Source organism: Anser brachyrhynchus (genome assembly GCF_964034855.1).
Source record: "Anser brachyrhynchus genome assembly, chromosome: 1".
In the NCBI taxonomy this organism is placed as follows: Eukaryota; Metazoa; Chordata; class Aves; order Anseriformes; family Anatidae; genus Anser; species Anser brachyrhynchus.
The window spans coordinates 140,430,081-140,444,383 of record NC_137694.1 but is presented as its reverse complement, the minus strand read 5'-3'; the positions used below and the strand labels follow the sequence as shown (position 1 = coordinate 140,444,383).

Below are 14,303 nucleotides of genomic sequence, written 5' to 3'. Positions count from 1 at the left end.
AGGCTCCTTCCAACTTCAAACTTCCCCTCCCCACAGACTCACTACCAGAGCAGAAATCCCCACTTGCCCAGCTCCCTCCGTGCTGCGGCATGGGACAGGTGAACAGCCACAAACCGCTACAAAAACCTCCTCCACCCATACTCAAAACCCATAGAGAAATAAGGGTTCCCCATTTCAAGCTAAAAGTTACTCCACTTAACCACATAAAGGGGAGTTGTCACTTTATGGAAGAAAAGTGACAAGGTGCTCTGACTCAGTCCATACATCCTCACCAGCACTTGTAAGGATGTTTGGAGCACTGTGTCCAGTTCCGGGTCCCCCAGTACAAGAGAGACAAGGTTGTACTGGAAAGAGTCCAGCACTGGGCCACCAAGATGATCAAAGGGCTGGAGCCCCTCTCCTATGAGCAGGCTGAGAGAGCTGGGGCTGTTCAGCATGGAGGGGAGGAAGCTCAGGGGGACCTCATCAGCGCCTACAAACACCTGAAGGGACAGTGCAAGTAAGATGGAGCCAGGCTCCTTCCAGTGGTGCCCAGTGCCAGGACCAGAGGCCCTGGGCACAAACTGGCCCCCAGGAGGCTCCCCCTGAGCACCAGGAGCACTTCTGTGCTGTGCGGGTGAGGAGCCCTGGCACAGGCTGCCCAGAGAGGCTGTGGGGTCTCCTCCTTGGGGATCTCCAAAAGCCGCCTGGAGATGGGCCTGGGCAGCCTGCGCTGGGTGGCCCTGCTGGGGCAGGGCTTGGGCCTGGTGGCCTCCAGAGGGCCCTGACAGCCTCAGCACCTCTGTGTTCCTCCACCTCAAACACATCCCAGTTCCCCAGCACAGAAGAGAGCCAAGAATATAAATACCCGGAAAGTAAATTTAAAATATTAACCAAAATATAAGCAAAACCCAAATCCCTTCTCACTTACACTGCCACCACCTATTTAACAGCACACTTTAGAGAAACCCCTCTCAGCAGGCGGGACATGTGAGGCAGGGGAACACAGGCTTCCTGCTGCCCCTGGACTGTGAGAAGAAATACAGGACAGCGCATTTTTTCCAAGCCCTTCGGTATGATTTCACAAAGATAACTCAGCATTTCTGGAACCAGGAGAACGTAACTAATGGCGTGCAGACTGTTACAAAGGCCGTGTTTTAAGGTCGCTCACGGCCTCATTTGGTAATTTTGATCCGCATGCCTGGTGCTTGGTTGGCCAAGCCAGCATTTCAGCGCACCAGTTCCCCGCTTTTTTATTCTATTATCTAGCAAGACGTGAAAGAGGAAGAAGCTCCTTCCTGCCCATCTCTGACACATCTGCAGACGTGGCGAGGGACCGGCTCTGCTCGCCCTCAGCCCCTGGGACCGAGCAGCAGAGGCCTGAGAGCAGTGAGAAGGCCAGGGCCGCAAAAGCTCCTGATGCACAAGCCCTGCGACCTGGGCAGCAAAGATTTTCTTCAACATTGCTTCCCCCCCACTTCCTTTTTTCCTGCTGATGTTAATAAAACCAGCTCCAAAAGACAAAAGTTATTTCTAATGTACAAACATGAATGGCTGGCAAAAACAGGTTTGGGCTTCCCCCCCCCTCAAGTATCAGGAAAATTAAATTAAGGAAACTAAAATTCCCAAGACACGAAACTGGATGGTTTTGCTTCCTTGAGACTCATTCAGTCTGAGTGAAGTTACAGGTGAAATTACCGGGCAGCAGCACCAGCATTTTGGCAGAGAACATAAGAAACTTCAAAGACCTACTTAAAAAATCATAAGCCAGTCTGATTAGGAGTTTACCTAAATGAGAACAAATTAAAACACCATAGTTACTCTGATAATTATAGTTATACGAGTCAATTTACCCAAGGTGTGAGGTTTACTTTCTTACTACATTCCTGTGATGCTGTGTTTTCAGCTTTGCACCTACCTGAGGTTTTCCAGGATTGTTTTTCTCAAGTAGAAGACGTATGAATTACTTTTGAAATTATCCTTTTTTTTTTTCTTTCCCTTGTTGTGATCTTTGCATCACAACCCAGCATTACAGCACTAAAGTCAAAATGCATTCCAGGAACACGTTTTCCTAGAAGTATACAACTTAATAAAAACAAACAAGCATTCATTACCTTTCATCCTCCCTCCAGGAGAGGGACTCGCACGCACCTACATGCTGGTTAGCTAGATGTTGGTGTCTGATGAGCACACTCAGCTTCCTAACTGAGACAGCAGCGTCTGGGCCGATTCCCAGCCTCTTTTTCTGGATTTCAAACCCAGCACACTAAAAATCTCTGTCTCCTGTACGGAAAAGCTTTAGTCTTACAGTGCAAAGTCCCATCACGTCCAAAGGTAAGAGGCATCAATCACAGGGTTTTCTTTAGGGAAACTCTGTGTATGCTAGCACAAGGTCACTGACTAGCTTTAATTAAGATATGCTTCTTCTCTTTCATTGCTGAAGTAGACAAGCATTGGCCTGACCTGCCCAGAAAAGCTTATGCTACAGAGCGTACTGTGCTGTCTCCATGACATTTTGTCCACAAGACAAACAAAACCAGGAAAGGCAGCAGACCTTGAAGCTCCTTTAGCATTATTTACATTTTGATCTGACTTAGGAACTTGCTTATTATTCGGCAACGTATTCAGACAAAAGGTTTGCTGATCTATCTTAAGTGTCATCATTCTGTACATCACTCACAGTCATGCAGTGGCATGGCACACAGTGCCCTGCTCAACATTGCTCTGATATTTAGGGATGAGGTCGATCCTAACAGCAATCAATATGCCTGTTCCACATCTCCATCCCTACAGAATAACATAATTGCAGAAGATTAATTCCAAGCGCATCAGAAAATGCCTAGCATGCACCTTTCAGCTTGCTCTTTAGGCCCTTCTGAAGTTTCAAACTATTTGGAATAAAAAATAAATAAATCCCGTAATTTCCTCCTGTGTATCTTTTGAACAGCAACAACAAACCAAAAGTTACCAGAAGAAAATAATAAAAAATAGAAAGTAAGGACTGAGAAATCAGAGGGTAGAGAAAAGTGCATTAACTCCAGAATCACTATGAAAAAAACGAGGACCGCTGTAATACAATTCCACTTTCAAGCTCAACATTTTAAAAATAAACAAACAAACAAACAAAAAAACACCCAAATCCTAAGGAATTAAGGAGGCAGGGAAAAAAAAAAACACATAAAAACACCACCTTTGAGTTTTTAAGATTTCTCCCAGTGACAGTTATGCAAGGCAAACTATTTATCAAGCAGAAGATAAGCGACAACTCACAAATAGTCTATAAATACCTAAAACAGGAAAACGTTGGTAGATGATAGGAGATAGCTCTTAAACATGTCAGCAACAGCACCCGAGATCCAGAGGATGTAACTTGTAGCTGGCAACTAAGTCTTAAACAAAAAAAAAAAAAGAAAAAAAAAGGGTAAAGAAAATGAACTTAAGTAACTGTAGGCTTCCTAAGACCTCCTTGTAAGCACAGAAATTACCAAGCAGTTCCTTTTAAGCTTCTGCCACAAAACATTTGGGCAAGACTTCCCCCAGGAACAGCCTCTAATGGCCTTCAGGATCTATCCATCCGAACTTTGCGAGGACACTGACTGTCAACATGAACAGTTCAACCTCCTAACCGGGCTTGGTGATCTACTTACAGATGAAGAACAAAGCCCTTCTCCGCAAAAAGTATTTGATGAAAATCGTTGCCTGTTAGGTAGGAGCAGAGTGTGCAGCACAGGACGTGTGACGAGCAGGGGTTCAGCACCACCTCCACGCCTGGTCAAAACCGAGCCACCCCGCTGACGGGCTGCTTGCACGCACTCGCTGATCTGCAGCTTCACGTGGCATCTGGGAGACAGCTGCGCTAGAGAGCTGCAAGAGGTGCAGCGTATCTGTTTTTCACTTCTGCCTGAGGTTTTTTCCTCCCAGTTTAACAAGGTTGCCAGAGCACCCAGAGGTCGACGTGCTGCTCTCTTCCCTGTGTGCACTTTCTGGCATCTGGTTTCTATCGAAGCCATGAGCTCCAGGAACTGTTGCAGATGCAGTAACATGCCTGGATCTTTGCTTGAATACTGCACCATTTCTGTCAACCATGCATGGCTTTACAAACTACACAAGTCAGACCACAGGGACTCATCTGTATCTACACCAGTATCTTAAAGACTTATCTCAAAAAAAAAAAAAAAAAGTACTTATTTTCATTTAACCGTGAGTTCTGAGCATGCTTGAACTTTTAAAAGCATGAATCCATCAAAAATACAGTTATGCTTCAAACAGCCTGACAGCTGTGAAATCCACAAATGCATTTGAAAAACGGAAGTGATATAAATAAAAACTTCCTTAAAAAAATATTTCTTATCCAAAAAAACTGAAGAATCATGCAAAAGTCTGAGATAAATAAGGGTGGCTTTAAATGACTTATCAAAAAACTGCTGGATTACACAAGCTCTAGAAAATTTTATGATTTCACAGATGAGAACACTGTTATATCTGACTGAAGGCAGGTGCTGGGAGGGGATTCCCTGTGCCTTTTTGCAGTCCACTGGACACATTTTTTCATTTTGTTTTTGAACAGACGCACTGCATCTCCAAGTGCTTGTGCATGTTCCCAGGCTCAAAATAAAACAAGGAGGAAGTCTGTCTGCACTTTAAACAGCACTTCCTTTGACACTGGCTCTTTTCTTTCCTAAGTCTCCAAAAGCATCTTTGAATTTCAAATTAAACCAGGAGTCTTAAACTAAGCCTAGCACGGATTCTGAAAATTACGATTGCAGTGCAATCTGTGAATTGAAATACCTTTGCATGAGTTGTTTTGATTTTTAAAAATAGGCTTAAAATAAGTAAATGAACCAAAGCTTACCCTACTTTACAGGGCAGGATGCAATGATGAAAATCGGATAATTCTAAGTGCAGCAGCTAAGGAAGGGGAAAAGAAGCACATCCTCCAAAAAAGAGGCACGAAGGTATTCAAGCAGACCATCCACAGTAGGAGAGAAATTAAAATAGGGATAAACTTAAAAAGACAAGCGAGTGATCTAATGAACTGGGACCTCAGCAAACTCCATAGGAATCAGTGACAACACTCCCACAGGAACAGGCTGGCTCTAGGCAGCCGGTGTTCAGTTCTATCCCTATAGCAACGCAACATTTTTCTCATTTCTTCCGTTCCCTTGTGCCATTCTTGCATGTTATTGGCTTGCAGAAAATCAATTGGATCATTTTTCTATGAAGATAAATTGATTCAATATTCCTCGTAATGTTCCAACAAGTTAAACCATGAGACCGAACACAAAAGGCCCTTATGAAGGCAAGAGCTAACAAAAGGGACTGATTTTCTCTTCCAAGAACAGTACAGCAACAACTGTGATCCTCACTTTTCTTTCAAACTTCCAAGATCTCTTTCAAAATTTTACTTTTAGTTTTCTTTTAACTTAATTATGTTTCAAAATTGGCAGCTGATCAACTGTGGATCTATCGATTCAGACTGAGCAGAAGTGATTTTAACAAATTGATAACTAAACTGCTTTAGAGAACAGCAATATGCTGGATCTGTCCCGTCTGAATGCTCTTTTTCAGTGCTCTGACGGCAGGATCTGCCTTTTTGCGAAGGGGATTAATGCAGTGTGGGTTTGGGGTGTTTTTTTCAGGATTGGAGCTCCTCTTCGTTCCTAAGCAACAGTTTTGCATAAGCTGAGGGAGCAAAGAAAAAGTCCTTTCACTTCATTTACTGACCCACCTTATTAAAGTAAGGGGCAGAAGGAAGCGAACAGCAGCTGACAGTCCTTTCTGCAACAGATCTGACACGCAGTTAAGCTTTCATAAAGTCTGTATTTGGAATAAAAAAGGCTCAGGAAGTGTAAAAAGGAAAATAATAAAAAATAAAAAAACACAAGACAATTATCCCCCGCCAGCAGCACAGCAAACCCCGGAGGAACGGTCCCACAACAGCCGCAGTTAATTCAGTACTAGACTCTTGCGGGGTGGCTCACATTTCCTGCCCCGGCATTGCAAGGGTGCAGAGGAGGAACCAGGCAAAAGCGGGCAAACCCTTCTTTATTAAGATAGCCTGCAGCTATCCCGTGCAGGTAAATACCTCATAACTTTGTTATTTACACCACTGAACTCCCCTTTCTTTAAGCGATGTCCAGGTGCTCAGCGACAGCATCCTCAGCCCCTCCGACACCAAACCCGGTGCGGTGCCGGATGCTCGGGGAAGCAGCCGCGGCGCCGCGCACGTGGAACCCAAAACCCACACTGCCGTGAGTCAGGACCGTCCCTCCCTCCCTCCCTCCCCGCCACGGCACCACCAAGGTCAGGAGGACGCCGCTGCCAACACCGCGGTCAGCGAGACGAAGCGGCTGGCTGACACACGCAGCAGCAGGCAGCTGAGAATCAGTCACGCTTGCGGAGGAATTGCAGGCGTCCCCCCTCCAGGGCTACCAGCCTCCTACCATGGTCTCACGGCCTAGCAAGTCAGCCGAAGGGAAGGCTTATCTTTGCGCTGGGCCGGCAGCAGCGCGTGGCTGGGCGCACGCCGCCCCTACAGCAGCAGTACCTGCAGCAGACAGCTCACAGTTGCTGGGTGTTTCAGCGGGCAGCCCGGCGAGCACTGCCACGCATTCTGGAGCCCTGCGGGAGAGACGCAGCACCCTGATGATCAAACCTAGGGTCGGATCCTATCCCCACGCATGAATCTCGAGCGCAGCGTGACCCACACGCTTCGAAAATGGGAACCTGGTTCTGCTCATCGCTGCCCGTTTTGTTTGTAAATCCATAACAAGGGCACGGCAGGGGCCCAGCCCTGCAACTCCTCGCTCCGAAGGAATCCCACGCACGTGGACAAGGAGGGAAGGCCTGTCCCTGCGGCCCGGGCTGCAGCACGCAGCTGCTCTGCAACAGCACTTGCACGACAGGAATTCACAGGTGTTTTCCTTGGTTTGGCTTATCTGTGTAACTCCGCCTCAAGCCCAAAATACAAGCCCCTCTGTCTAAAAAAATAATAAAAAATACATACCCACTACTAGTGGGGCTGGATGGCTGAGGAGGCTTGTGTTGATTTGCTCATTAATTCTTACCAAGCTGAGTGTGTGAATATGAAATTAAAAAATTAATGAATCTTCAACTTATGCACATATTAAAAACCCTTCTGCAGTATTTAGCCCCTCCTCAGGACAGAAGGAAGTTGAAGCTCTATCCTCTCACTCTAGGTTAGGTTCTGCTGCACTCATTTCCCTCACCCCTTTAACACTCTCTGATGCTACGTCTTTGAATTGCAGCAAGCGCAACTTACGTTTTGCTGTCCTTTGACTTCCAGTTCTTTCTTTTGATTGCTTCTTGGCTAACTCCCCTTCCCTTTTTCATGTGCTTTTCCTCTCACACAGTTCACTCCTCCCCTGTTGGTCTGATCTTCTCTTCTTGTTTTGCTGCGTTGGGCATTTTTCCGTATCTCCTGCAGCTACTCTCAATTTGCGTGTTTTCCACGCTGGTGTTTCAGATTCCTCCTGCTGCTGCAGGAGCTCTGTAAACCAGCTCCTGCTCTGCCACGCAGATGTGTTAGGAGGCAATGCTGCTCGGCGTTGCTTTGGGAACACCTAAAACTTGGCACAGCAGCTACGCACTAAAGCACTGAACTTAAGGCATGCTCAGCAGCCTCATTTCTCAGCAAGGAGAAGATTCCCAATTTAAGAATTCTGCAAAGTACAAAGAAAAAAAACAGCAAGAACCACCATGACCCCAGAAAGAAGAGGAGAAAGCGGGTGTGCGTTCCTCAGACACAGCACCTTTCGTCCTGAGGAAAGACTGCTGGCACACGTTGCTCACGAAGTGCCCATTCCACATAGGTTCGGTGGGTTATCCTTATCCAACGACACGTTGCTGTTATTTTAATCAAATGAGGGTGCACCTGCACACAGACACTGAAAGTTGCAGGCAGGATGGTGGGTAGAGCACCAGTCTGCCATGCTACAGGTGAGGGAAATGACCCACAAGGACTGAACAACTGACTGAGTCTGGATGGAGTCTTTCCATTTCGGTCCAAGCAATAACACAACCCCTCTTGTTAAACAAACCGCTTATTTAAGCATGTAAGGTCTTGAACCATGCTTTGATTTCACAAGATCAGGGGCCGGGGTGGGGAAGAAAACATTGTTTTCCTCCAGGGAGAGGGGGATGCACTCTTTCCAAGTCATTTTCCAGACGCGGCTTCTGGAATCACTACCTAGCACATCAACTCTTAAGGCTCATGTCAGGGAACCACAGAATGGTTTGGGCTGAAAGGGACCTTAAAGCCCACCCAGTCCCAACCCCCTGCCATGGGCAGGGACACCTCCCACCAGACCAGGTTGCCCAAAGCCCCATCCAACCTGGCCTTGAACACCTCCAGCGATGGGGCACCCACAGCTTCTCTGGGCAACCTGGGCCAGGGCCTCACCACCCTCTGAGTGAAGAATTTGTTCCCAATATCTAATTTAAATCTACCCTCTTCTAGTTTAAAGCCATTCCCCCTTGTCCTGTCACTCCACTCCCTGACAAAGAGTCCCTCCCCTGCCTCCTGTAGGCCCCCCTTAGGTACTGGAAGGCCACAGTGAGATCTCCCAAGAGCCTTCTCCATGTCCTAACATAGTGCTGGCTTTGAAAAACAAGTGTTTAGTGTTTTTTTCTAAAACCAACAGCACTATTTATTTTTCTTACACTTTCTACTGTATTCGTTCATAAAAGCATTACAGAGACTCACCACTGATGACCATTTGTAGAAGCAGTCATCTAAACAGCGTAAGTCTACACTTTCTCTAAAATATTAAGATGCCTTTGGGTGGAGTAAGGGGAGGGGAAAAGGCATTTTATGCTCCAATTGAGTAATTCTTGGCTTTAAAAACGTGTTTGGTCGTTCTATCACCTCCTGATCAACACTCCAGAAAAGCAGACCTGCAGAAACAAGTCCTGTGAGAGGCCTGCTGAGGGAGACGCCACTAAACTGGAAAAAAATTAATTCCCAGTGTCCAGTCCAAGTACAACATACTTGTGCGATTCGCTCCACAACGAGTGGAGTCACGGCTTCGTCAGCAATCAGCACTCACAAAATGGGCAACGGGGGACATCACAGCCTGCTGGCCTGGCGCTTGCTCCTAACAAAAGTCGAACCTTAAGTCCCAGCTACTTACATGTTAGTGTTACCCAGTTATCTGAAATAAGAAAAGCATTAAAGGTAGTAGGTAAAATGAATACCCTTCACCTCTCGTGAAGGGTATCCATTTCAAGCTGTGCCAGGGCACCTCTCCCAGCAATGTGCCTGCAGGACCAGGGAGCAGCTGCCCAGCCCGAGGACCATCACATTCGCCTTTACTTCTCTCACACGCCTCCTGAGAAGAGATGCAAGTCACATCAGTGCATCACCCATTCATTTTATCACTGCAAAGACAGATGATGTTGATTAATGCGAGTACACTTAAAACGAGAAACCAATGCACACTGCGAGCTATCAGTGTTACGCAGCAAAGTACACCCCTGAGCCCTATAAACGAAACGTCAGCCTCTGAGGCCAAATGAATAGCACAGAAGAATCCTAAGCTGATGTCTGTAGCTTAAAATACAAGTAGCACCACTACTAAATTCTCAGTGCGTTTTTGTGGGGATACAATCACATTTCACAATTTTGAAATGTCCTTCTTTGGTGTTCCTGTGCCAGAGCTGCACACATCCACAAAAAAAAAAAAAAAAGCCAAATATAGGTAGCTTTATTTATATAAAGTAATGGTGTAGTCAAAAACTACCAAAATACCCCAATATACCCCCAAATACCAATACCCCAAAATACCTTTAGTCTATCAGAGGCCACTTTTAACAAGTTATATGTTCTGCATATCAGGGGTTTCCAAACCTATTCTATTTACTTCTTGCTCTCAAATTACCAAGTGATCTAATCGAGAGCATGTCCAAGGGGAAACTCAGAAGCATTTAAATGAATCACATTCCCATGTGCACGCATGGATCCATCCGAACCACTTCGCTGGCCATTTGTGCTCAGTTTGTGTCAAGCTCCTGCAGAACCCCTACAGAAACAAGCACCTAATGCACTTCATGAGCAACTGCTTACTGAGTTGGGGCTTGCCATAGTAACCACAGCTGTTTAAAAATATATAGACAACAAAAATTCAGAAACTCTCACTGTTGCTGTTTCAAGAGAAGCCAAGCCAATCACATCTTGACTTCTGATTCACTACGGTGTAACACACTGCCCAACATTAAAGTTTACTTTTACTTGTTGGTACAGTAAAGGAACCACATTAAGAATTTGCCCCGAGAATGCGGAGCAATGACTGTAAAATGAAATTGTCTTGACTCATACATAAATGCATGTGGAAATTATCCTAAAATTAATTTTCTCTGGTATAACACTGCAAGTGATTCTAGCAGCTTTCTGGCCAACCGATGAATAAAACTGAATCCACGAAAAGGAGCTTTGTAAGGGTTTTTTGTTCCGTCTTATGTAACTTTGTAGATCCGGTACAACTGCCCCGAAGTCTCCACTCTTTAAACAAGCCTTGATCTGAATGTCTCAGAAGTCCTTCTCATGCATAAATAAATAAATAAATAAATAAAAATAACCTTCTTCTCAGAATCATCAGACTTTTATGTAAAGATCATGACGCCTGCTCTCAGGAACTTGTCACCTTCCAAGATACCTCTCTTTCAGAGAGAATAAAGAAAGCATTAAACAAATCTGAGCAGCATATCAGACAAACTTCTAATATAATCGTGCAGCTAGAACAGGTATCTCTTAATTATTTAATTATACTTTCAGGTCTGTGTAGTTGGTCAAGAGAGATTGTGGGTTCAAGCCTAGGGGCAGTTTTCCACCTAGAGCAAACTGAAAAAATGAGGATTTTGTTAACAAATGCTCTAGATAGCATATGTACATTGTGCACTAAAGAGCTACAATTTTTTGTAAGTCAAACAGGCCTTCAGGAGTTAAGAAACGAAGAGTATGGATTGTTTGTGGAACGTTCCCTTTCTCATATGGATTTTTAAAAACAAGTTTCACGATTCAAATCCCTTTAATAGATAACACAATATTCAGACCTCAGTTAGAAGAGGTCTGAACACATCTCAAACACTGCTCCACTCTCCACCTCATCACCCTGAACAAGAGCTGACCGAACCCAAGGTCTGCAAACAACGCGGTCTTACACTTCTTCATCAGTGAAGAAGTTCAGGGGAGGCCCTGGGTTGGTTTTTGTTTATTTTTGTTGTTGTTTGGAGTTGGTTTTGGTTTGTTTAAGACTCTAGGAGATTTTTCATTTAAAATTAAGGGAAAAAAATCCGGTGCAACAATCTGAAAACTAGAAATTACAGGGATATTCTATCAATTGCATCATTACCCTTTAAAGGAAAAAAAAAAATTGAACTGCACATTTCCTCGAGCAAGCTTTGATGCTGCTGCACTTGAGCCTTCCTGCTGTACCCCGATATTCTGCAGGCTGTTTCCAAATATCTCTTCCTCCTCCTCCTCCTTCTGGGCAGCCACAGCAACGCTGGCTGCCCGTACCAGCCAGGCTTCACGGACCAGTTGTTTGGGAATGCTAAAAAGTCTTTTACATTAGGTCAGGAGGAAAGAGACAAGAAGAGTTTCTGAAAGGGTAAAAAGCAGGAGTTAGGTAAAACTAAGAAGCAAGAACCTTCGCGAGGACTGGCAGCACGGCTTTGAGCACAGAGCGTACCGACTCAGCCTGTGCATAAAGCAGTTTGTACACACGCAACTGATACCAACGTAACCCGGAAAACAAAAAGTTATCTTAGGGTATTATTAGAAGCTCCGCTCTGAAAAACACACTAACCAGGGACACCGCACGTGGAAGTTTTCAGTAAGTTAATACAATTGTGACAAATAATGGGAATGCAATAAGGACCTCGCTCATTAGAGAGCCTAACCTAAGCTTTGCATCTCCCACAGTTTACAGCAGTAGGACCGTGTAATTAAGGAGAAACCCTTCCAGGCAGCTTTCCTCCCCGAAAGGGGAGCCACCACTCCGGGCAGACTCCAAGACGACTTCCCTGTAGCACGTCTCCCTGGCATAAATAACAATTTACATGTCTAAATGCCACTCAAACCTACCATCAGACGGCGCAGGAATAAAAAAGCAAGGCAGCGAGAGCTTACCGAAAGGTGCAGACGCTTCACGGAGCTGCTGAGGAGCTGGAGGAACACCTCATGGGGTGAAAGAAATACTCGAAGGGATGAAATGCGTTTCAGTCCCCGTCTGTCGGAAACACATCTGAGGTGTGTACAAGATGTCCAAGAGCAGCACGCCACCACCCAGCGACCCCTTTATGCCGCTGTTTTCACTGAAACATCACTCCTTTAACTGGACAAAGCTCGACTTCCCCAAAAGCCCTACCCTATGGCTGCAGACCGACGGGATCGCCCCCTTGATGGGAAGAGCAGGGTGGACTTACACTCGATTTTTGCTTGCTCCTGAGGGGTTTCCCCCACCCAACCCGCTAGGGGACAGCCCAGGAAGCAAAACCCGAGCCCTCACGACGGATCACGGTCGCCGAGGCGAGAATTTGGACTTTCTGCACTAAGCGAGGAAAAGGCCGGCTTTTAGGCGCCCACCCGCGAGCAGCAGGCGCGGCCCGCCGCACTACGAGAAACGGGGACGCCGCGAAAATAAAGTAAAACAAACTAAAAACCCCCAAACGAGGCCACCTCCCGCCGCGGGTGGAAGGGGCACGGCGCCCGTAAGCCGGGCAGGGGGCGAGGCCGCACCCGAGGCGCCGCCGCCGGGGCCCGCAGCCCGGGGCCGCCCCCGCTCCGCAGCCCGGGGAGGCTCCGCCGCCGCCACCGCTCTCACCCGCTGGGCGCTGCCGGCTCCGGGGGGCCCGGCCCGGCTCCGGGGGGCTTCAGGCGGGCGGCTCCGCTCCTGGGCCGCGCCGGGCGGGGAGTTTCCTGCCTGAGTCACCGGGAGCGGGAGCCGCGCAGGGAAACACCCTTCCTGCCGCTCCAGCTCCTCCTCCTCCTCCTCGTCCCGCCGCCGCGGCCCTTTCTCCCTGCCCGGCCCTCCGGTTCGGCCTCCCCTGACGAGATGAGGGTGTTGGCTGGAGCTTCTGTTGTGTTTACACACAAAAAGGCAGCGCCCGCCTCGGGGCCATACTCAAAGGGAGAGCCTGGGCCACCCCCCGCCCCCCCCGTGTGTAAAATCAACGCCTCGGTTTCTTTTTTTCTCCTTCCACTTTACCTCGTCGGCAGTAAGGGTCAAGGATCAGACCTGAAAGAATGAGAGGGGAGGCACCAGAAAACCCCTTAAGGATATTTCCTCTAGGTGGTGCTCACGTACGGCCCTCGTCCCGGCTGAAACGCCTGTACTACTGGGAACTAAAAGCAGGAAAACCCAGAACAGCGATTTTCACTGGGTGGCGACAACCTCCCTGCTGTGTTTTTTCTGTAAAACGCACGGTGGACTTGCTCATTTTAAAAGCTGCTTACGTTTTTTTCCACTTCACGTTCTCCCATTTCGAGTTCTGGTTCTTCAAGATTCATCAAATGAACATAGATGCTCTATCATAACATGAAACTGCTTCATTAAAGTTTGTCAAAATTGCTATTTTAGGGTAGGCAGAATCCAATACCGTATATATATACGAGTTACTGACAACGTAGAGCTTGGAAACTTCCAAACAATTTTGATTTTTCCTCAAAGCCTATTTGCTTTTGGTGTGACTACTGTGAGTTGCATCCAACATTTACTCTTGAAAATTTTCTGCAAGCATTAGCAAACTGCACAGCATTGCTGTAGCAAGCACTTTTATGTCTTTGCTTCTAACAGCTGTTAGTAGGACACTGTGTCACTACTGGGTTTTTGTGCTGAGAACAATTAATTATTCCTTTACTTGATTTTTTTTTCCCCAAATGACTTCCCACTGTACTAAGTTTCCTTAAACAGTTTTTTTCTTTTTTTTTTTTTTTTTTTGCAATATCATCTACAAGGAAGCCTTCGGAAAGTGGGAATAAGTTGCTGAGCCCCGTAATTATCATCACTTCAAGTACCGTCTCATCACATTATTCCACCCATTCCACATGATCAATTCCAACAGCCTGTGGAGAAATTACGCATCATTTCAAAATGTTATTACTACCGTTTCACCGTGTTACTGTCATATCTCCAGAGTCCTATTTTTTCCAGTGCTGCATTCAGTGCTAGTCTATTCATCTATGCACGTTTCTTTTCTAGGATGGGGCTGCCGCTGCTTCTCTGTCTGTATGTGTCCATGATGTACTCTGAGTGCATGTATCAAATGAATGAATTTCACCCATCACAGTTCCTGATCAGCCTAGC

General features: G+C 46.4%; 1 protein-coding gene across 6 annotated transcripts in view; it reads right to left on the bottom strand.

The window, feature by feature from the left end:
• Positions 1 to 13,324, bottom strand: part of CYFIP1 (cytoplasmic FMR1 interacting protein 1) — a 68,411-nt gene extending 55,087 nt beyond the window's left edge. Inside the window, exons 1-2 of one of the 6 annotated variants that reach the window (XM_080585361.1) lie at positions 12,822 to 13,028; positions 12,128 to 12,227 (exon numbers count right to left, since the gene is read on the bottom strand). The gene's annotated coding sequence lies outside the window, so the exon portion shown is untranslated. Of the gene's footprint in view, positions 1 to 3,266; positions 3,349 to 12,127; positions 12,228 to 12,821; positions 13,029 to 13,205 lie in introns of those variants that run through there. The other 5 variants (XM_080585358.1, XM_080585359.1, XM_080585360.1 and 2 more) reach the window with 5 other exon arrangements.
• Positions 13,325 to 14,303: the final 979 nt, after the last annotated feature.